Source organism: Petromyzon marinus, chromosome 37, assembly GCF_048934315.1.
Source record: "Petromyzon marinus isolate PM22_M1 ecotype Great Lakes invasive population chromosome 37, UKy_Petmar_22M1.pri1.0, whole genome shotgun sequence".
In the NCBI taxonomy this organism is placed as follows: Eukaryota; Metazoa; Chordata; class Hyperoartia; order Petromyzontiformes; family Petromyzontidae; genus Petromyzon; species Petromyzon marinus.
In genome coordinates, this window is record NC_133703.1 from 6992172 (window position 1) to 7014555 (window position 22384).

The following is a 22384-nucleotide window of genomic DNA, read 5'->3' on the forward strand; positions in this document are numbered from 1 at the left end:
TGCAGTCACGAAAGCTTTAATTCAAAATGGTAAAAAAAGTCAAACTGAAAAAATTGGCCACTAAAAAAGATAATTGGCCATCAAAAAAAGTGACTGGTTAAAAAAAGAGTGGCCATTAATGAAAAAATTTCACTGGTAAAAAAAAATGGTCATGAAAAAAGTGAAAAAAATTGGCCGGTAAAAAAGATAAATGGCCATCAAAAAAGTGACCGGTTAAAAAAGATTGGCCATTAAAAAAATGTGGCCGATCAAAAAAGAATTGGCCCATAAAAAAAAGACCAGTCGAAAAAAATTGGCCGGGTAAAAAAGATGAATGGCCATCCAAAAAAGTGACCGGTTAAAAAAGAGTGGCCATTAAAAAAACAGTGGCCTACCAAAAAATAATTGGCCCGTAAAAAAAGAGCAGTCGAAAATGATTGGCAAGTAAAAAAGATAAGTGGCCATTAAAAAAAGTGACCGGTTAAAAAAATTGCCCATTAAAAAAAGTGACTACAAAAAATTGGCCCGTAAAAAGGAAAGACAAGTCAAACAAAATTGGTCAGTAAAAAAATGTATTGGCCATCACACAGTGAGGTGGAGGAGGCGGAGGAGGAGGAGGCGGAGGAGGAGGCGGAGGAGGAGGCGGAGGAGGAGGCGGAGGAGGAGGCGGAAGAGGTAGGTGGCCCGTAAAAAAAGAGACCAATAAAAGAATTGCCAGTAAAAAAAGATGAGTGGCCATAAAAAAATTTGACTGGTAAAAAAATAATAATAATAAAAACAGAAAACAATTAAATTCCCTTCTACGTTACTTTACCGAAAGAACCAAGAATATGAATCCTTCCAGTCACGAAAGCTTTAATTCAAAATGGTAAAGAAAGTCAAACTGAAAAAATTGGCCACTAAAAAAGATAATTGGCCATCAAAAAAAGTGACTGGCTAAAAAAGAGTGGCCATTAAAGAAAAAAATTGACTGGTAAAAAAAAATGGTCATGAAAAAAGTGAAAAAAATTGGCCGGTAAAAAAGATAAATGGCCATCAAAAAAAGTGACCGGTTAAAAAAGAGTGGCCATTAAAAAAACAGTGGCCTACCAAAAAATAATTGGCCCGTAAAAAAAGAGCAGTCGAAAATGATTGGCAAGTAAAAAAGATAAGTGGCCATTAAAAAAAGTGACCGGTTAAAAAAATTGGCCATTAAAAAAAGTGACTACAAAAAATTGGCCCGTAAAAAGGAAAGACAAGTCAAACAAAATTGGTCAGTAAAAAAATGTATTGGCCATCACACAGTGAGGTGGAGGAGGCGGAGGAGGAGGAGGCGGAGGAGGAGGCGGAGGAGGAGGCGGAGGAGGAGGCGGAGGAGGAGGCGGAAGAGGTAGGTGGCCCGTAAAAAAAGAGACCAATAAAAGAATTGCCAGTAAAAAAAGATGAGTGGCCATAAAAAAATTTGACTGGTAAAAAAATAATAATAATAAAAACAGAAAACAATTAAATTCCCTTCTACGTTACTTTACCGAAAGAACCAAGAATATGAATCCTTCCAGTCACGAAAGCTTTAATTCAAAATGGTAAAGAAAGTCAAACTGAAAAAATTGGCCACTAAAAAAGATAATTGGCCATCAAAAAAAGTGACTGGCTAAAAAAGAGTGGCCATTAAAGAAAAAAATTGACTGGTAAAAAAAAATGGTCATGAAAAAAGTGAAAAAAATTGGCCGGTAAAAAAGATAAATGGCCATCAAAAAAAGTGACCGGTTAAAAAAGAGTGGCCATTAAAAAAAAGTGGCCGATCAAAAAAGAATTGGCCCATAAAAAAAAGACCAGTCGAAAAAAATTGGCCGGTAAAAAAGATGAATGGCCATCCAAAAAAGTGACTGGTTAAAAAAGAGTGGCCATTAAAAAAACAGTGGCCTACCAAAAAATAATTGGCCCGTAAAAAAAGAGCAGTCGAAAAAAATTGGCAATTAAAAAAGATAAGTGGCCATCAAAAAAAGTGACCGGTTAAAAAAATTTCCCATTAAAAAAAGTGACTACAAAAAATTGGCCCGTAAAAAGGAAAGACAAGTCAAACAAAATTGGTCAGTAAAAAAATGTATTGGCCATCACACAGTGAGGTGGAGGAGGCGGAGGAGGAGGCGGAGGAGGCGGAGGAGGCGGAGGAGGAGGCGGAGGAGGAGGCGGAGGAGGAGGCGGACGAGGAGGCGGAGGAGGCTGAGGAGGAAGCGGAGAAGGAGGCGGAGGAGGAGGAGGCGGAAGAGGTAGGTGGCCCGTAAAAAAAGAGACCAGTAAAAGAATTGCCAGTAAAAAAAGATGAGTGGCCATAAAAAAATTTGACTGGTAAAAAAAATAATAATAAAAACATAAAACAATTAAATTCCCTTCTACATGACTTAACCGAAGGAACCAAGAATATGAATCTCTGCAGTCACGAAAGCTTTAATTCAAAATGGTAAAAAAAGTCAAACTGAAAAAATTGGCCACTAAAAAAGATAATTGGCCATCAAAAAAAGTGATTGGTTAAAAAAGAGTGGCCATTAATGAAAAAATTTCACTGGTAAAAAAAAAATGGTCATGAAAAAAGTGAAAAAAATTGGCCGGTAAAAAAGATAAATGGCCATCAAAAAAAGTGACCGGTTAAAAATGAGTGGCCATTAAAAAAATGTGGCCGATCAAAAAAGAATTGGCCCATAAAAAAAAGACCAGTCGAAAAAAATTGGCCGGTAAAAAAGATGAATGGCCATCCAAAAAAGTGACCGGTTAAAAAAGAGTGGCCATTAAAAAAACAGTGGCCTACCAAAAAATAATTGGCCTGTAAAAAAAGAGCAGTCAAAAAAAATTGGCAAGTAAAAAAGATAAGTGGCCATCAAAAAAAGTGACGGGTTAAAAAAATTGCCCATTAAAAAAAGTGACTACAAAAAATTGGCCCGTAAAAAGGAAAGACAAGTCAAACAAAATTGGTCAGTAAAAAAATGTATTGGCCATCACACAGTGAGGTGGAGGAGGCGGAGGAGGAGGCGGACGAGGAGGAGGCTGAGGAGGAGGCGGAGAAGGAGGCGGAGGAGGAGGTGGCAGAAGAGGTAGGTGGCCCGTAAAAAAAGAGACCAGTAAAAGAATTGCCAGTAAAAAAAGATGAGTGGCCATAAAAAAATTTGACTGGTAAAAAAAATAAAATAATAAAACAATTAAATTCCCTTCTACGTGACTTTACCGAAGGAACCAAGAATATGAATCCCTGCAGTCACGAAAGCTTTAATTAAAAATGGTAAAAAAGTCAAACTGAAAAAATTGGCCACTAAAAAAGATAATTGGCCATCAAAAAAAGTAACTGCTTAAAAAAGAGTGGCCATTAATGAAAAAATTTGACTGGTGAAAAAAAATGGTCATGAAAAAAGTGAAAAAAATTGGCTGGCAAAAAAGATAAATGGCCATCAAAAAAAGTGACCGGTTAAAAAAGAGTGGCCATTAAAAAAAAGCGGCCGATCAAAAAAGAATTGGCCCATAAAAAAAAGACCAGTCGAAAAAAATTGGCCGGTAAAAAAGATGAATGGCCATCCAAAAAAGTGACCAGTTAAAAAAGAGTGGCCATTAAAAAAACAGTGGCCTACCAAAAAATAATTGGCCCGTAAAAAAAGACCAGTCGAAAAAAATTGGCCAGTTAAAAAGATAAGTGGCCATCAAAAAAAGTGACCGGTTAAAAAAATTGCCCATTAAAAAAAGTGACTACAAAAAATTGGCCTGTAAAAACGAAAGACCAGTCAAACAAAATTGGTCAGTAAAAAAATGTATTGGCCATCACACAGTGAGGTGGAGGAGGTGGAGGAGGAGGCGGAGGAGGAGGCGGAGGAGGAGGCGGCGGAGGAGGCGGACGAGGAGGCGGACGAGGAGGCGGAGGAGGCTGAGGAGGAGGCGGAGAAGGAGGCGGAGGAGGAGGCGGAAGAGGTAGGTGGCCCGTAAAAAAAGAGACCAGTAAAAGAATTGCCAGTAAAAAAAGATGAGTGGCCATAAAAAAATTTGACTGGTAAAAAAAATAAAATAATAAAAACATAAAACAATTAAATTCCCTTCTACGTTACTTTACCGAAAGAACCAAGAATATGAATCCTTCCAGTCACGAAAGCTTTAATTCAAAATGGTAAAGAAAGTCAAACTGAAAAAATTGGCCACTAAAAAAGATAATTGGCCATCAAAAAAAGTGACTGGCTAAAAAAGAGTGGCCATTAAAGAAAAAAATTGACTGGTAAAAAAAAATGGTCATGAAAAAAGTGAAAAAAATTGGCCGGTAAAAAAGATAAATGGCCATCAAAAAAAGTGACCGGTTAAAAAAGGAGTGGCCATTAAAAAAAAGTGGCCGATCAAAAAAGAATTGGCCCATAAAAAAAAGACCAGTCGAAAAAATTTGGCCGGTAAAAAAGATGAATGGCCATCCAAAAAAGTGACTGGTTAAAAAAGAGTGGCCATTAAAAAAACAGTGGCCTACCAAAAAATAATTGGCCCGTAAAAAAAGAGCAGTCGAAAAAAATTGGCAAGTAAAAAAGATAAGTGGCCATCAAAAAAAGTGACCGGTTAAAAAAATTGCCCATTAAAAAAAGTGACTACAAAAAATTGGCCCGTAAAAAGGAAAGACAAGTCAAACAAAATTGGTCAGTAAAAAAATGTATTGGCCATCACACATGGAGGTGGAGGAGGCGGAGGAGGAGGCGGAGGAGGAGGAGGAGGCGGAAGAGGTAGGTGGCCCGTAAAAAAAGAGACCAGTAAAAGAATTGCCAGTAAAAAAAGATGAGTGGCCATAAAAAAATTTGACTGGTAAAAAAAAAAAAATAATAAAAACATAAAACAATTAAATTCCCTTCTACGTTACTTTACCGAAAGAACCAAGAATATGAATCCTTCCAGTCACGAAAGCTTTAATTCAAAATGGTAAAGAAAGTCAAACTGAAAAAATTGGCCACTAAAAAAGATAATTGGCCATCAAAAAAAGTGACTGGCTAAAAAAGAGTGGCCATTAAAGAAAAAAATTGACTGGTAAAAAAAAATGGTCATGAAAAAAGTGAAAAAAATTGGCCGGTAAAAAAGATAAATGGCCATCAAAAAAAGTGACCGGTTAAAAAAGGAGTGGCCATTAAAAAAAAGTGGCCGATCAAAAAAGAATTGGCCCATAAAAAAAAGACCAGTCGAAAAAAATTGGCCGGTAAAAAAGATGAATGGCCATCCAAAAAAGTGACTGGTTAAAAAAGAGTGGCCATTAAAAAAACAGTGGCCTACCAAAAAATAATTGGCCCGTAAAAAAAGAGCAGTCGAAAAAAATTGGCAAGTAAAAAAGATAAGTGGCCATCAAAAAAAGTGACCGGTTAAAAAAATTGCCCATTAAAAAAAGTGACTACAAAAAATTGGCCCGTAAAAAGGAAAGACAAGTCAAACAAAATTGGTCAGTAAAAAAATGTATTGGCCATCACACATGGAGGTGGAGGAGGCGGAGGAGGAGGCGGAGGAGGAGGAGGAGGCGGAAGAGGTAGGTGGCCCGTAAAAAAAGAGACCAGTAAAAGAATTGCCAGTAAAAAAAGATGAGTGGCCATAAAAAAATTTGACTGGTAAAAAAATAATAATAATAAAAACAGAAAACAATTAAATTCCCTTCTACGTTACTTTACCGAAAGAACCAAGAATATGAATCCTTCCAGTCACGAAAGCTTTAATTCAAAATGGTAAAGAAAGTCAAACTGAAAAAATTGGCCACTAAAAAAGATAATTGGCCATCAAAAAAAGTGACTGGCTAAAAAAGAGTGGCCATTAAAGAAAAAAATTGACTGGTAAAAAAAAATGGTCATGAAAAAAGTGAAAAAAATTGGCCGGTAAAAAAGATAAATGGCCATCAAAAAAAGTGACCGGTTAAAAAAGAGTGGCCATTAAAAAAAAGTGGCCGATCAAAAAAGAATTGGCCCATAAAAAAAAGACCAGTCGAAAAAAATTGGCCGGTAAAAAAGATGAATGGCCATCCAAAAAAGTGACTGGTTAAAAAAGAGTGGCCATTAAAAAAACAGTGGCCTACCAAAAAATAATTGGCCCGTAAAAAAAGAGCAGTCGAAAAAAATTGGCAATTAAAAAAGATAAGTGGCCATCAAAAAAAGTGACCGGTTAAAAAAATTTCCCATTAAAAAAAGTGACTACAAAAAATTGGCCCGTAAAAAGGAAAGACAAGTCAAACAAAATTGGTCAGTAAAAAAATGTATTGGCCATCACACAGTGAGGTGGAGGAGGCGGAGGAGGAGGCGGAGGAGGCGGAGGAGGCGGAGGAGGAGGCGGAGGAGGAGGCGGAGGAGGAGGCGGACGAGGAGGCGGAGGAGGCTGAGGAGGAAGCGGAGAAGGAGGCGGAGGAGGAGGAGGCGGAAGAGGTAGGTGGCCCGTAAAAAAAGAGACCAGTAAAAGAATTGCCAGTAAAAAAAGATGAGTGGCCATAAAAAAATTTGACTGGTAAAAAAAATAATAATAAAAACATAAAACAATTAAATTCCCTTCTACATGACTTAACCGAAGGAACCAAGAATATGAATCTCTGCAGTCACGAAAGCTTTAATTCAAAATGGTAAAAAAAGTCAAACTGAAAAAATTGGCCACTAAAAAAGATAATTGGCCATCAAAAAAAGTGATTGGTTAAAAAAGAGTGGCCATTAATGAAAAAATTTCACTGGTAAAAAAAAAATGGTCATGAAAAAAGTGAAAAAAATTGGCCGGTAAAAAAGATAAATGGCCATCAAAAAAAGTGACCGGTTAAAAATGAGTGGCCATTAAAAAAATGTGGCCGATCAAAAAAGAATTGGCCCATAAAAAAAAGACCAGTCGAAAAAAATTGGCCGGTAAAAAAGATGAATGGCCATCCAAAAAAGTGACCGGTTAAAAAAGAGTGGCCATTAAAAAAACAGTGGCCTACCAAAAAATAATTGGCCTGTAAAAAAAGAGCAGTCAAAAAAAATTGGCAAGTAAAAAAGATAAGTGGCCATCAAAAAAAGTGACCGGTTAAAAAAATTGCCCATTAAAAAAAGTGACTACAAAAAATTGGCCCGTAAAAAGGAAAGACAAGTCAAACAAAATTGGTCAGTAAAAAAATGTATTGGCCATCACACAGTGAGGTGGAGGAGGCGGAGGAGGAGGCGGACGAGGAGGAGGCTGAGGAGGAGGCGGAGAAGGAGGCGGAGGAGGAGGTGGCAGAAGAGGTAGGTGGCCCGTAAAAAAAGAGACCAGTAAAAGAATTGCCAGTAAAAAAAGATGAGTGGCCATAAAAAAATTTGACTGGTAAAAAAAATAAAATAATAAAACAATTAAATTCCCTTCTACGTGACTTTACCGAAGGAACCAAGAATATGAATCCCTGCAGTCACGAAAGCTTTAATTAAAAATGGTAAAAAAGTCAAACTGAAAAAATTGGCCACTAAAAAAGATAATTGGCCATCAAAAAAAGTAACTGCTTAAAAAAGAGTGGCCATTAATGAAAAAATTTGACTGGTGAAAAAAAATGGTCATGAAAAAAGTGAAAAAAATTGGCTGGCAAAAAAGATAAATGGCCATCAAAAAAAGTGACCGGTTAAAAAAGAGTGGCCATTAAAAAAAAGCGGCCGATCAAAAAAGAATTGGCCCATAAAAAAAAGACCAGTCGAAAAAAATTGGCCGGTAAAAAAGATGAATGGCCATCCAAAAAAGTGACCAGTTAAAAAAGAGTGGCCATTAAAAAAACAGTGGCCTACCAAAAAATAATTGGCCCGTAAAAAAAGACCAGTCGAAAAAAATTGGCCAGTTAAAAAGATAAGTGGCCATCAAAAAAAGTGACCGGTTAAAAAAATTGCCCATTAAAAAAAGTGACTACAAAAAATTGGCCTGTAAAAACGAAAGACCAGTCAAACAAAATTGGTCAGTAAAAAAATGTATTGGCCATCACACAGTGAGGTGGAGGAGGTGGAGGAGGAGGCGGAGGAGGAGGCGGAGGAGGAGGCGGCGGAGGAGGCGGACGAGGAGGCGGACGAGGAGGCGGAGGAGGCTGAGGAGGAGGCGGAGAAGGAGGCGGAGGAGGAGGCGGAAGAGGTAGGTGGCCCGTAAAAAAAGAGACCAGTAAAAGAATTGCCAGTAAAAAAAGATGAGTGGCCATAAAAAAATTTGACTGGTAAAAAAAATAAAATAATAAAAACATAAAACAATTAAATTCCCTTCTACGTTACTTTACCGAAAGAACCAAGAATATGAATCCTTCCAGTCACGAAAGCTTTAATTCAAAATGGTAAAGAAAGTCAAACTGAAAAAATTGGCCACTAAAAAAGATAATTGGCCATCAAAAAAAGTGACTGGCTAAAAAAGAGTGGCCATTAAAGAAAAAAATTGACTGGTAAAAAAAAATGGTCATGAAAAAAGTGAAAAAAATTGGCCGGTAAAAAAGATAAATGGCCATCAAAAAAAGTGACCGGTTAAAAAAGGAGTGGCCATTAAAAAAAAGTGGCCGATCAAAAAAGAATTGGCCCATAAAAAAAAGACCAGTCGAAAAAAATTGGCCGGTAAAAAAGATGAATGGCCATCCAAAAAAGTGACTGGTTAAAAAAGAGTGGCCATTAAAAAAACAGTGGCCTACCAAAAAATAATTGGCCCGTAAAAAAAGAGCAGTCGAAAAAAATTGGCAAGTAAAAAAGATAAGTGGCCATCAAAAAAAGTGACCGGTTAAAAAAATTGCCCATTAAAAAAAGTGACTACAAAAAATTGGCCCGTAAAAAGGAAAGACAAGTCAAACAAAATTGGTCAGTAAAAAAATGTATTGGCCATCACACATGGAGGTGGAGGAGGCGGAGGAGGAGGCGGAGGAGGAGGAGGAGGCGGAAGAGGTAGGTGGCCCGTAAAAAAAGAGACCAGTAAAAGAATTGCCAGTAAAAAAAGATGAGTGGCCATAAAAAAATTTGACTGGTAAAAAAAAAAAAATAATAAAAACATAAAACAATTAAATTCCCTTCTACGTTACTTTACCGAAAGAACCAAGAATATGAATCCTTCCAGTCACGAAAGCTTTAATTCAAAATGGTAAAGAAAGTCAAACTGAAAAAATTGGCCACTAAAAAAGATAATTGGCCATCAAAAAAAGTGACTGGCTAAAAAAGAGTGGCCATTAAAGAAAAAAATTGACTGGTAAAAAAAAATGGTCATGAAAAAAGTGAAAAAAATTGGCCGGTAAAAAAGATAAATGGCCATCAAAAAAAGTGACCGGTTAAAAAAGGAGTGGCCATTAAAAAAAAGTGGCCGATCAAAAAAGAATTGGCCCATAAAAAAAAGACCAGTCGAAAAAAATTGGCCGGTAAAAAAGATGAATGGCCATCCAAAAAAGTGACTGGTTAAAAAAGAGTGGCCATTAAAAAAACAGTGGCCTACCAAAAAATAATTGGCCCGTAAAAAAAGAGCAGTCGAAAAAAATTGGCAAGTAAAAAAGATAAGTGGCCATCAAAAAAAGTGACCGGTTAAAAAAATTGCCCATTAAAAAAAGTGACTACAAAAAATTGGCCCGTAAAAAGGAAAGACAAGTCAAACAAAATTGGTCAGTAAAAAAATGTATTGGCCATCACACATGGAGGTGGAGGAGGCGGAGGAGGAGGCGGAGGAGGAGGAGGAGGCGGAAGAGGTAGGTGGCCCGTAAAAAAAGAGACCAGTAAAAGAATTGCCAGTAAAAAAAGATGAGTGGCCATAAAAAAATTTGACTGGTAAAAAAATAATAATAATAAAAACAGAAAACAATTAAATTCCCTTCTACGTTACTTTACCGAAAGAACCAAGAATATGAATCCTTCCAGTCACGAAAGCTTTAATTCAAAATGGTAAAGAAAGTCAAACTGAAAAAATTGGCCACTAAAAAAGATAATTGGCCATCAAAAAAAGTGACTGGCTAAAAAAGAGTGGCCATTAAAGAAAAAAATTGACTGGTAAAAAAAAATGGTCATGAAAAAAGTGAAAAAAATTGGCCGGTAAAAAAGATAAATGGCCATCAAAAAAAGTGACCGGTTAAAAAAGAGTGGCCATTAAAAAAAAGTGGCCGATCAAAAAAGAATTGGCCCATAAAAAAAAGACCAGTCGAAAAAAATTGGCCGGTAAAAAAGATGAATGGCCATCCAAAAAAGTGACTGGTTAAAAAAGAGTGGCCATTAAAAAAACAGTGGCCTACCAAAAAATAATTGGCCCGTAAAAAAAGAGCAGTCGAAAAAAATTGGCAATTAAAAAAGATAAGTGGCCATCAAAAAAAGTGACCGGTTAAAAAAATTTCCCATTAAAAAAAGTGACTACAAAAAATTGGCCCGTAAAAAGGAAAGACAAGTCAAACAAAATTGGTCAGTAAAAAAATGTATTGGCCATCACACAGTGAGGTGGAGGAGGCGGAGGAGGAGGCGGAGGAGGCGGAGGAGGCGGAGGAGGAGGCGGAGGAGGAGGCGGAGGAGGAGGCGGACGAGGAGGCGGAGGAGGCTGAGGAGGAAGCGGAGAAGGAGGCGGAGGAGGAGGAGGCGGAAGAGGTAGGTGGCCCGTAAAAAAAGAGACCAGTAAAAGAATTGCCAGTAAAAAAAGATGAGTGGCCATAAAAAAATTTGACTGGTAAAAAAAATAATAATAAAAACATAAAACAATTAAATTCCCTTCTACATGACTTAACCGAAGGAACCAAGAATATGAATCTCTGCAGTCACGAAAGCTTTAATTCAAAATGGTAAAAAAAGTCAAACTGAAAAAATTGGCCACTAAAAAAGATAATTGGCCATCAAAAAAAGTGATTGGTTAAAAAAGAGTGGCCATTAATGAAAAAATTTCACTGGTAAAAAAAAAATGGTCATGAAAAAAGTGAAAAAAATTGGCCGGTAAAAAAGATAAATGGCCATCAAAAAAAGTGACCGGTTAAAAATGAGTGGCCATTAAAAAAATGTGGCCGATCAAAAAAGAATTGGCCCATAAAAAAAAGACCAGTCGAAAAAAATTGGCCGGTAAAAAAGATGAATGGCCATCCAAAAAAGTGACCGGTTAAAAAAGAGTGGCCATTAAAAAAACAGTGGCCTACCAAAAAATAATTGGCCTGTAAAAAAAGAGCAGTCAAAAAAAATTGGCAAGTAAAAAAGATAAGTGGCCATCAAAAAAAGTGACCGGTTAAAAAAATTGCCCATTAAAAAAAGTGACTACAAAAAATTGGCCCGTAAAAAGGAAAGACAAGTCAAACAAAATTGGTCAGTAAAAAAATGTATTGGCCATCACACAGTGAGGTGGAGGAGGCGGAGGAGGAGGCGGACGAGGAGGAGGCTGAGGAGGAGGCGGAGAAGGAGGCGGAGGAGGAGGTGGCAGAAGAGGTAGGTGGCCCGTAAAAAAAGAGACCAGTAAAAGAATTGCCAGTAAAAAAAGATGAGTGGCCATAAAAAAATTTGACTGGTAAAAAAAATAAAATAATAAAACAATTAAATTCCCTTCTACGTGACTTTACCGAAGGAACCAAGAATATGAATCCCTGCAGTCACGAAAGCTTTAATTAAAAATGGTAAAAAAGTCAAACTGAAAAAATTGGCCACTAAAAAAGATAATTGGCCATCAAAAAAAGTAACTGCTTAAAAAAGAGTGGCCATTAATGAAAAAATTTGACTGGTGAAAAAAAATGGTCATGAAAAAAGTGAAAAAAATTGGCTGGCAAAAAAGATAAATGGCCATCAAAAAAAGTGACCGGTTAAAAAAGAGTGGCCATTAAAAAAAAGCGGCCGATCAAAAAAGAATTGGCCCATAAAAAAAAGACCAGTCGAAAAAAATTGGCCGGTAAAAAAGATGAATGGCCATCCAAAAAAGTGACCAGTTAAAAAAGAGTGGCCATTAAAAAAACAGTGGCCTACCAAAAAATAATTGGCCCGTAAAAAAAGACCAGTCGAAAAAAATTGGCCAGTTAAAAAGATAAGTGGCCATCAAAAAAAGTGACCGGTTAAAAAAATTGCCCATTAAAAAAAGTGACTACAAAAAATTGGCCTGTAAAAACGAAAGACCAGTCAAACAAAATTGGTCAGTAAAAAAATGTATTGGCCATCACACAGTGAGGTGGAGGAGGTGGAGGAGGAGGCGGAGGAGGAGGCGGAGGAGGAGGCGGCGGAGGAGGCGGACGAGGAGGCGGACGAGGAGGCGGAGGAGGCTGAGGAGGAGGCGGAGAAGGAGGCGGAGGAGGAGGCGGAAGAGGTAGGTGGCCCGTAAAAAAAGAGACCAGTAAAAGAATTGCCAGTAAAAAAAGATGAGTGGCCATAAAAAAATTTGACTGGTAAAAAAAATAAAATAATAAAAACATAAAACAATTAAATTCCCTTCTACGTTACTTTACCGAAAGAACCAAGAATATGAATCCTTCCAGTCACGAAAGCTTTAATTCAAAATGGTAAAGAAAGTCAAACTGAAAAAATTGGCCACTAAAAAAGATAATTGGCCATCAAAAAAAGTGACTGGCTAAAAAAGAGTGGCCATTAAAGAAAAAAATTGACTGGTAAAAAAAAATGGTCATGAAAAAAGTGAAAAAAATTGGCCGGTAAAAAAGATAAATGGCCATCAAAAAAAGTGACCGGTTAAAAAAGGAGTGGCCATTAAAAAAAAGTGGCCGATCAAAAAAGAATTGGCCCATAAAAAAAAGACCAGTCGAAAAAAATTGGCCGGTAAAAAAGATGAATGGCCATCCAAAAAAGTGACTGGTTAAAAAAGAGTGGCCATTAAAAAAACAGTGGCCTACCAAAAAATAATTGGCCCGTAAAAAAAGAGCAGTCGAAAAAAATTGGCAAGTAAAAAAGATAAGTGGCCATCAAAAAAAGTGACCGGTTAAAAAAATTGCCCATTAAAAAAAGTGACTACAAAAAATTGGCCCGTAAAAAGGAAAGACAAGTCAAACAAAATTGGTCAGTAAAAAAATGTATTGGCCATCACACATGGAGGTGGAGGAGGCGGAGGAGGAGGCGGAGGAGGAGGAGGAGGCGGAAGAGGTAGGTGGCCCGTAAAAAAAGAGACCAGTAAAAGAATTGCAAGTAAAAAAAGATGAGTGGCCATAAAAAAATTTGACTGGTAAAAAAAAAAAATTAATAAAAACATAAAACAATTAAATTCCCTTCTACGTTACTTTACCGAAAGAACCAAGAATATGAATCCTTCCAGTCACGAAAGCTTTAATTCAAAATGGTAAAGAAAGTCAAACTGAAAAAATTGGCCACTAAAAAAGATAATTGGCCATCAAAAAAAGTGACTGGCTAAAAAAGAGTGGCCATTAAAGAAAAAAATTGACTGGTAAAAAAAAATGGTCATGAAAAAAGTGAAAAAAATTGGCCGGTAAAAAAGATAAATGGCCATCAAAAAAAGTGACCGGTTAAAAAAGGAGTGGCCATTAAAAAAAAGTGGCCGATCAAAAAAGAATTGGCCCATAAAAAAAAGACCAGTCGAAAAAAATTGGCCGGTAAAAAAGATGAATGGCCATCCAAAAAAGTGACTGGTTAAAAAAGAGTGGCCATTAAAAAAACAGTGGCCTACCAAAAAATAATTGGCCCGTAAAAAAAGAGCAGTCGAAAAAAATTGGCAAGTAAAAAAGATAAGTGGCCATCAAAAAAAGTGACCGGTTAAAAAAATTGCCCATTAAAAAAAGTGACTACAAAAAATTGGCCCGTAAAAAGGAAAGACAAGTCAAACAAAATTGGTCAGTAAAAAAATGTATTGGCCATCACACATGGAGGTGGAGGAGGCGGAGGAGGAGGCGGAGGAGGAGGAGGAGGCGGAAGAGGTAGGTGGCCCGTAAAAAAAGAGACCAGTAAAAGAATTGCCAGTAAAAAAAGATGAGTGGCCATAAAAAAATTTGACTGGTAAAAAAATAATAATAATAAAAACATAAAACAATTAAATTCCCTTCTACGTTACTTTACCGAAAGAACCAAGAATATGAATCCTTCTAGTCACGAAAGCTTTAATTAAAAATGGTAAAGAAAGTCAAACTGAAAAAATTTGCCACTAAAAAAGATAATTGGCCATCAAAAAAAGTAACTGCTTAAAAAAGAGTGGCCATTAATGAAAAAAATTGACTGGTAAAAAAAAAATGGTCATGAAAAAAGTGAAAAAAATTGGCTGATAAAAAAGATAAATGGCCATCAAAAAAAGTGACTGGTTAAAAAAGAGTGGCCATTAAAAAAAGTGGCCGATCAAAAAAGAATTGGTCCGTAAAAAAAGACCAGTCGAAAAAAATTGGCCGGTAAAAAAGATGAATGGCCATCCAAAAAAGTGACTGGTTAAAAAAGAGTGGCCATTAAAAAAACAGTGGCCTACCAAAAAATAATTGGCCCGTAAAAAAAGAGCAGTCGAAAAAAATTGGCAAGTAAAAAAGATAAGTGGCCATCAAAAAAAGTGACCGGTTAAAAAAATTGCCCATTAAAAAAAGTGACTACAAAAAATTGGCCCGTAAAAAGGAAAGACAAGTCAAACAAAATTGGTCAGTAAAAAAATGTATTGGCCATCACACATGGAGGTGGAGGAGGCGGAGGAGGAGGCGGAGGAGGAGGAGGAGGCGGAAGAGGTAGGTGGCCCGTAAAAAAAGAGACCAGTAAAAGAATTGCCAGTAAAAAAAGATGAGTGGCCATAAAAAAATTTGACTGGTAAAAAAATAATAATAATAAAAACATAAAACAATTAAATTCCCTTCTACGTTACTTTACCGAAAGAACCAAGAATATGAATCCTTCTAGTCACGAAAGCTTTAATTAAAAATGGTAAAGAAAGTCAAACTGAAAAAATTTGCCACTAAAAAAGATAATTGGCCATCAAAAAAAGTAACTGCTTAAAAAAGAGTGGCCATTAATGAAAAAAATTGACTGGTAAAAAAAAAATGGTCATGAAAAAAGTGAAAAAAATTGGCTGATAAAAAAGATAAATGGCCATCAAAAAAAGTGACTGGTTAAAAAAGAGTGGCCATTAAAAAAAGTGGCCGATCAAAAAAGAATTGGTCCGTAAAAAAAGACCAGTCGAAAAAAATTGGCCGGTAAAAAAGATGAATGGCCATCCAAAAAAGTGACCAGTTAAAAAAGAGTGGCCACTACAAAAACAGTGGCCTACCAAAAAATAATTGGCTCGTAAAAAAAGACCAGTCGAAAAAAATTGGCCAGTTAAAAAGATAAGTGGCCATCAAAAAAAGTGACCGGTTAAAAAAATTGCCCATTAAAAAAAGTGACTACAAAAAATTGGCCCGTAAAAAGGAAAGACAAGTCAAACAAAATTGGTCAGTAAAAAAATGTATTGGCCATCACACAGTGAGGTGGAGGAGGAGGAGGTGGAGGAGGAGGAGGCGGAGGCGGAGGAGGAGGCGGACGAGGAGGCGGACGAGGAGGCGGACGAGGAGGCGGAGGAGGCTGAGGAGGAGGCGGAGAAGGAGGCGGAGGAGGAGGCGGAAGAGGTAGGTGGCCCGTAAAAAAAGAGACCAGTAAAAGAATTGCCAGTAAAAAAAGATGAGTGGCCATAAAAAAATTTGACTGGTAAAAAAAATAAAATAATAAAAACATAAAACAATTAAATTCCCTTCTACGTTACTTTACCGAAAGAACCAAGAATATGAATCCTTCCAGTCACGAAAGCTTTAATTCAAAATGGTAAAGAAAGTCAAACTGAAAAAATTGGCCACTAAAAAAGATAATTGGCCATCAAAAAAAGTGACTGGCTAAAAAAGAGTGGCCATTAAAGAAAAAAATTGACTGGTAAAAAAAAATGGTCATGAAAAAAGTGAAAAAAATTGGCCGGTAAAAAAGATAAATGGCCATCAAAAAAAGTGACCGGTTAAAAAAGGAGTGGCCATTAAAAAAAAGTGGCCGATCAAAAAAGAATTGGCCCATAAAAAAAAGACCAGTCGAAAAAAATTGGCCGGTAAAAAAGATGAATGGCCATCCAAAAAAGTGACTGGTTAAAAAAGAGTGGCCATTAAAAAAACAGTGGCCTACCAAAAAATAATTGGCCCGTAAAAAAAGAGCAGTTGAAAAAAATTGGCAAGTAAAAAAGATAAGTGGACATCAAAAAAAGTGACCGGTTAAAAAAATTGCCCATTAAAAAAAGTGACTACAAAAAATTGGCCCGTAAAAAGGAAAGACAAGTCAAACAAAATTGGTCAGTAAAAAAATGTATTGGCCATCACACATGGAGGTGGAGGAGGCGGAGGAGGAGGCGGAGGAGGAGGAGGAGGCGGAAGAGGTAGGTGGCCCGTAAAAAAAGAGACCAGTAAAAGAATTGCCAGTAAAAAAAGATGAGTGGCCATAAAAAATTTGACTGGTAAAAAAAATAAAATAATAAAAACATAAAACAATTAAATTCCCTTCTACGTTACTTTACCGAAAGAACCAAGAATATGAATCCTTCCAGTCACGAAAGCTTTAATTCAAAATGGTAAAGAAAGTCAAACTGAAAAAATTGGCCACTAAAAAAGATAATTGGCCATCAAAAAAAGTGACTGGCTAAAAAAGAGTGGCCATTAAAGAAAAAAATTGACTGGTAAAAAAAAATGGTCATGAAAAAAGTGAAAAAAATTGGCCGGTAAAAAAGATAATTGGCCATCAAAAAAAGTGACTGGCTAAAAAAGAGTGGCCATTAAAGAAAAAAATTGACTGGTAAAAAAAAATGGTCATGAAAAAAGTGAAAAAAATTGGCCGGTAAAAAAGATAAATGGCCATCAAAAAAAGTGACCGGTTAAAAAAGGAGTGGCCATTAAAAAAAAGTGGCCGATCAAAAAAGAATTGGCCCATAAAAAAAAGACCAGTCGAAAAAAATTGGCCGGTAAAAAAGATGAATGGCCATCCAAAAAAGTGACTGGTTAAAAAAGAGTGGCCATTAAAAAAACAGTGGCCTACCAAAAAATAATTGGCCCGTAAAAAAAGAGCAGTCGAAAAAAATTGGCAAGTAAAAAAGATAAGTGGCCATCAAAAAAAGTGACCGGTTAAAAAAATTGCCCATTAAAAAAAGTGACTACAAAAAATTGGCCCGTAAAAAGGAAAGACAAGTCAAACAAAATTGGTCAGTAAAAAAATGTATTGGCCATCACACATGGAGGTGGAGGAGGCGGAGGAGGAGGCGGAGGAGGAGGAGGAGGCGGAAGAGGTAGGTGGCCCGTAAAAAAAGAGACCAGTAAAAGAATTGCCAGTAAAAAAAGATGAGTGGCCATAAAAAAATTTGACTGGTAAAAAAAATAAAATAATAAAAACATAAAACAATTAAATTCCCTTCTACGTTACTTTACCGAAAGAACCAAGAATATGAATCCTTCTAGTCACGAAAGCTTTAATTCAAAATGGTAAAGAAAGTCAAACTGAAAAAATTGGCCACTAAAAAAGATAATTGGCCATCAAAAAAAGTGACTGGCTAAAAAAGAGTGGCCATTAAAGAAAAAAATTGACTGGTAAAAAAAAATGGTCATGAAGTAAAAAAGATAAGTGGCCATCAAAAAAAGTGACCGGTTAAAAAAATTGCCCATTAAAAAAAGTGACTACAAAAAATTGGCCTGTAAAAAGGAAAGACAAGTCAAACAAAATTGGTCAGTAAAAAAATGTATTGGCCATCACACATGGAGGTGGAGGAGGAGGCGGAGGAGGCGGAGGGGGAGGCGGAGGAGGCAGAGGAGGAGGCGGAGGAGGAGGCGGAAGAGGAGGCGGAGGCGGAGGAGGAGGAGGAGGCGGAAGAGGAGGCGGAGGAGGAGGCGGAGGAGGAGGCGGAGGAGGAGGAGGCGGAGGAGGAGGCAGAGGAGGAGGCGGAGGAGGAGGCGGAAGAGGAGGTGGAGGAGGAGGCGGAGGAGGAGGCAGAAGAGGTAGGTGGCCCGTAAAAAAAGAGACCAGTAAAAGAATTGCCAGTAAAAAAAGATGAGTGGCCATAAAAAAATTTGACTGGTAAAAAAAATAAAATAATAAAAACATAAAACAATTAAATTCCCTTCTACGTTACTTTACCGAAAGAACCAAGAATATGAATCCTTCCAGTCACGAAAGCTTTAATTCAAAATGGTAAAGAAAGTCAAACTGAAAAAATTGGCCACTAAAAAAGATAATTGGCCATCAAAAAAAGTGACTGGCTAAAAAAGAGTGGCCATTAAAGAAAAAAATTGACTGGTAAAAAAAAATGGTCATGAAAAAAGTGAAAAAAATTGGCCGGTAAAAAAGATAAATGGCCATCAAAAAAAGTGACCGGTTAAAAAAGGAGTGGCCATTAAAAAAAAGTGGCCGATCAAAAAAGAATTGGCCCATAAAAAAAAGACCAGTCGAAAAAAATTGGCCGGTAAAAAAGATGAATGGCCATCCAAAAAAGTGACTGGTTAAAAAAGAGTGGCCATTAAAAAAACAGTGGCCTACCAAAAAATAATTGGCCCGTAAAAAAAGAGCAGTCGAAAAAAATTGGCAAGTAAAAAAGATAAGTGGCCATCAAAAAAAGTGACCGGTTAAAAAAATTGCCCATTAAAAAAAGTGACTACAAAAAATTGGCCCGTAAAAAGGAAAGACAAGTCAAACAAAATTGGTCAGTAAAAAAATGTATTGGCCATCACACATGGAGGTGGAGGAGGCGGAGGAGGAGGCGGAGGAGGAGGAGGAGGCGGAAGAGGTAGGTGGCCCGTAAAAAAAGAGACCAGTAAAAGAATTGCCAGTAAAAAAAGATGAGTGGCCATAAAAAAATTTGACTGGTAAAAAAAATAAAATAATAAAAACATAAAACAATTAAATTCCCTTCTACGTTACTTTACCGAAAGAACCAAGAATATGAATCCTTCTAGTCACGAAAGCTTTAATTCAAAATGGTAAAGAAAGTCAAACTGAAAAAATTGGCCACTAAAAAAGATAATTGGCCATCAAAAAAAGTGACTGGCTAAAAAAGAGTGGCCATTAAAGAAAAAAATTGACTGGTAAAAAAAAATGGTCATGAAGTAAAAAAGATAAGTGGCCATCAAAAAAAGTGACCGGTTAAAAAAATTGCCCATTAAAAAAAGTGACTACAAAAAATTGGCCTGTAAAAAGGAAAGACAAGTCAAACAAAATTGGTCAGTAAAAAAATGTATTGGCCATCACACATGGAGGTGGAGGAGGAGGCGGAGGAGGCGGAGGGGGAGGCGGAGGAGGCAGAGGAGGAGGCGGAGGAGGAGGCGGAAGAGGAGGCGGAGGCGGAGGAGGAGGAGGAGGCGGAAGAGGAGGCGGAGGAGGAGGCGGAGGAGGAGGCGGAGGAGGAGGAGGCGGAGGAGGAGGCAGAGGAGGAGGCGGAGGAGGAGGCGGAAGAGGAGGTGGAGGAGGAGGCGGAGGAGGAGGCAGAAGAGGTAGGTGGCCCGTAAAAAAAGAGACCAGTAAAAGAATTGCCAGTAAAAAAAGATGAGTGGCCATAAAAAAATTTGACTGGTAAAAAAAATAAAATAATAAAAACATAAAACAATTAAATTCCCTTCTACGTTACTTTACCGAAAGAACCAAGAATATGAATCCTTCTAGTCACGAAAGCTTTAATTCAAAATGGTAAAGAAAGTCAAACTGAAAAAATTGGCCACTAAAAAAAATAATTGGCCATCAAAAAAAGTGACTGGCTAAAAAAGAGTGGCCATTAAAGAAAAAAATTGACTGGTAAAAAAAAATGGTCATGAAAAAAGTGAAAAAAATTGGCCGGTAAAAAAGATAAATGGCCATCAAAAAAAGTGACCGGTTAAAAAAGGAGTGGCCATTAAAAAAAAGTGGCCGATCAAAAAAGAATTGGCCCATAAAAAAAAGACCAGTCGAAAAAAATTGGCCGGTAAAAAAGATGAATGGCCATCCAAAAAAGTGACTGGTTAAAAAAGAGTGGCCATTAAAAAAACAGTGGCCTACCAAAAAATAATTGGCCCGTAAAAAAAGAGCAGTCGAAAAAAATTGGCAAGTAAAAAAGATAAGTGGCCATCAAAAAAAGTGACCGGTTAAAAAAATTGCCCATTAAAAAAAGTGACTACAAAAAATTGGCCCGTAAAAAGGAAAGACAAGTCAAACAAAATTGGTCAGTAAAAAAATGTATTGGCCATCACATATGGAGGTGGAGGAGGCGGAGGAGGAGGCGGAGGAGGAGGAGGAGGCGGAAGAGGTAGGTGGCCCGTAAAAAAAGAGACCAGTAAAAGAATTGCCAGTAAAAAAAGATGAGTGGCCATAAAAAAAATTGACTGGTAAAAAAAATAAAATAATAAAAACATAAAACAATTAAATTCCCTTCTACGTTACTTTACCGAAAGAACCAAGAATATGAATCCTTCCAGTCACGAAAGCTTTAATTCAAAATGGTAAAGAAAGTCAAACTGAAAAAATTGGCCACTAAAAAAGATAATTGGCTATCAAAAAAAGTGACTGGCTAAAAAAGAGTGGCCATTAAAGAAAAAAATTGACTGGTAAAAAAAAATGGTCGTGAAAAAAGTGAAAAAATTGTCCGGTAAAAAAGATAAATGGCCATCAAAAAAAGTGACCGGTTAAAAAAGGAGTGGCCATTAAAAAAAAGTGGCCGATCAAAAAAGAATTGGCACATAAAAAAAAGACCAGTCGAAAAAAATTGGCCGGTAAAAAAGATGAATGGCCATCCAAAAAAGTGACTGGTTAAAAAAGAGTGGCCATTAAAAAAACAGTGGCCTACCAAAAAATAATTGGCCCGTAAAAAAAGAGCAGCCGAAAAAAATTGGCAAGTAAAAAAGATAAGTGGCCATCAAAAAAAGTGACCGGTTAAAAAAATTGCCCATTAAAAAAAGTGACTACAAAAAATTGGCCTGTAAAAAGGAAAGACAAGTCAAACAAAATTGGTCAGTAAAAAAATGTATTGGCCATCACACATGGAGGTGGAGGAGGAGGCGGAGGAGGCGGAGGGGGAGGCGGAGGAGGCAGAGGAGGAGGCGGAGGAGGAGGCGGAAGAGGAGGCGGAGGCGGAGGCGGAGGAGGAGGAGGAGGCGGAAGAGGAGGCGGAGGAGGAGGCGGAGGAGGCGGAAGAGGAGGCGGAGGAGGAGGCGGAGGAGGAGGCAGAAGAGGTAGGTGGCCCGTAAAAAAAGAGACCAGTAAAAGAATTGCCAGTAAAAAAAGATGAGTGGCCATAAAAAAATTTGACTGGTAAAAAAAAAAAAATAATAAAAACATAAAACAATTAAATTCCCTTCTACGTTACTTTACCGAAAGAACCAAGAATATGAATCCTTCCAGTCACGAAAGCTTTAATTCAAAATGGTAAAGAAAGTCAAACTGAAAAAATTGGCCACTAAAAAAGATAATTGGCCATCAAAAAAAGTGACTGGCTAAAAAAGAGTGGCCATTAAAGAAAAAAATTGACTGGTAAAAAAAAATGGTCATGAAAAAAGTGAAAAAAAATTGGCCGGTAAAAAAGATAAATGGCCATCAAAAAAAGTGACCGGTTAAAAAAGGAGTGGCCATAAAAAAAAGTGGTCTATCAAAAAAGAATTGGCCCATTAAAAAAAGACCAGTCGAAAAAAATTGGCCGGTAAAAAAGATGAATGGCCATCCAAAAAAGTGACTGGTTAAAAAAGAGTGGCCATTAAAAAAACAGTGGCCTACCAAAAAATAATTGGCCCGTAAAAAAAGAGCAGTCGAAAAAAATTGCCAAGTAAAAAAGATAAGTGGCCATCAAAAAAAGTGACCGGTTAAAAAAATTGCCCATTAAAAAAAGTGACTACAAAAAATTGGCCCGTAAAAAGGAAAGACAAGTCAAACAAAATTGGTCAGTAAAAAAATGTATTGGCCATCACACATGGAGGTGGAGGAGGCGGAGGAGGAGGCGGAGGAGGCGGAGGGGGAGGCGGAGGAGGCAGAGGAGGAGGCGGAGGAGGAGGCGGAAGAGGAGGCGGAGGAGGAGGCGGAGGAGGAGGCGGAAGAGGAGGCAGAGGAGGAGGCAGAGGAGGAGGCGGAGGAGGAGGCGGAGGAGGCAGAGGAGGAGGCGGAGGAGGCGGAAGAGGAGGCGGAGGAGGAGGCGGAGGAGGACGTGGAAGAGGAGGCGGAGGAGGAGGCGGAGGAGGAGGAGGAGGCGGAAGAGGTAGGTGGCCCGTAAAAAAAGAGACCAGTAAAAGAATTGCCAGTAAAAAAAGATGAGTGGCCATAAAAAAATTTGACTGGTAAAAAAAAGTAAAAAAAAAACATAAAACAATTAAATTCCCTTCTACGTGACTTTACCGAAGGAACCAAGAATATGAATCCCTGCAGTCACGAAAGCTTTAATTCAAAATGGTAAAAAAAGTCAAACTGAAAAAATTTGCCACTAAAAAAGATAATTGGCCATCAAAAAAAGTAACTGCTTAAAAAAGAGTGGCCATTAATGAAAAAATTTGACTGGTAAAAAAAAAATGGTCATGAAAAAAGTGAAAAAAATTGGCTGGTAAAAAAGATAAATGGCCATCAAAAAAAGTGACCGGTTAAAAAAGAGTGGC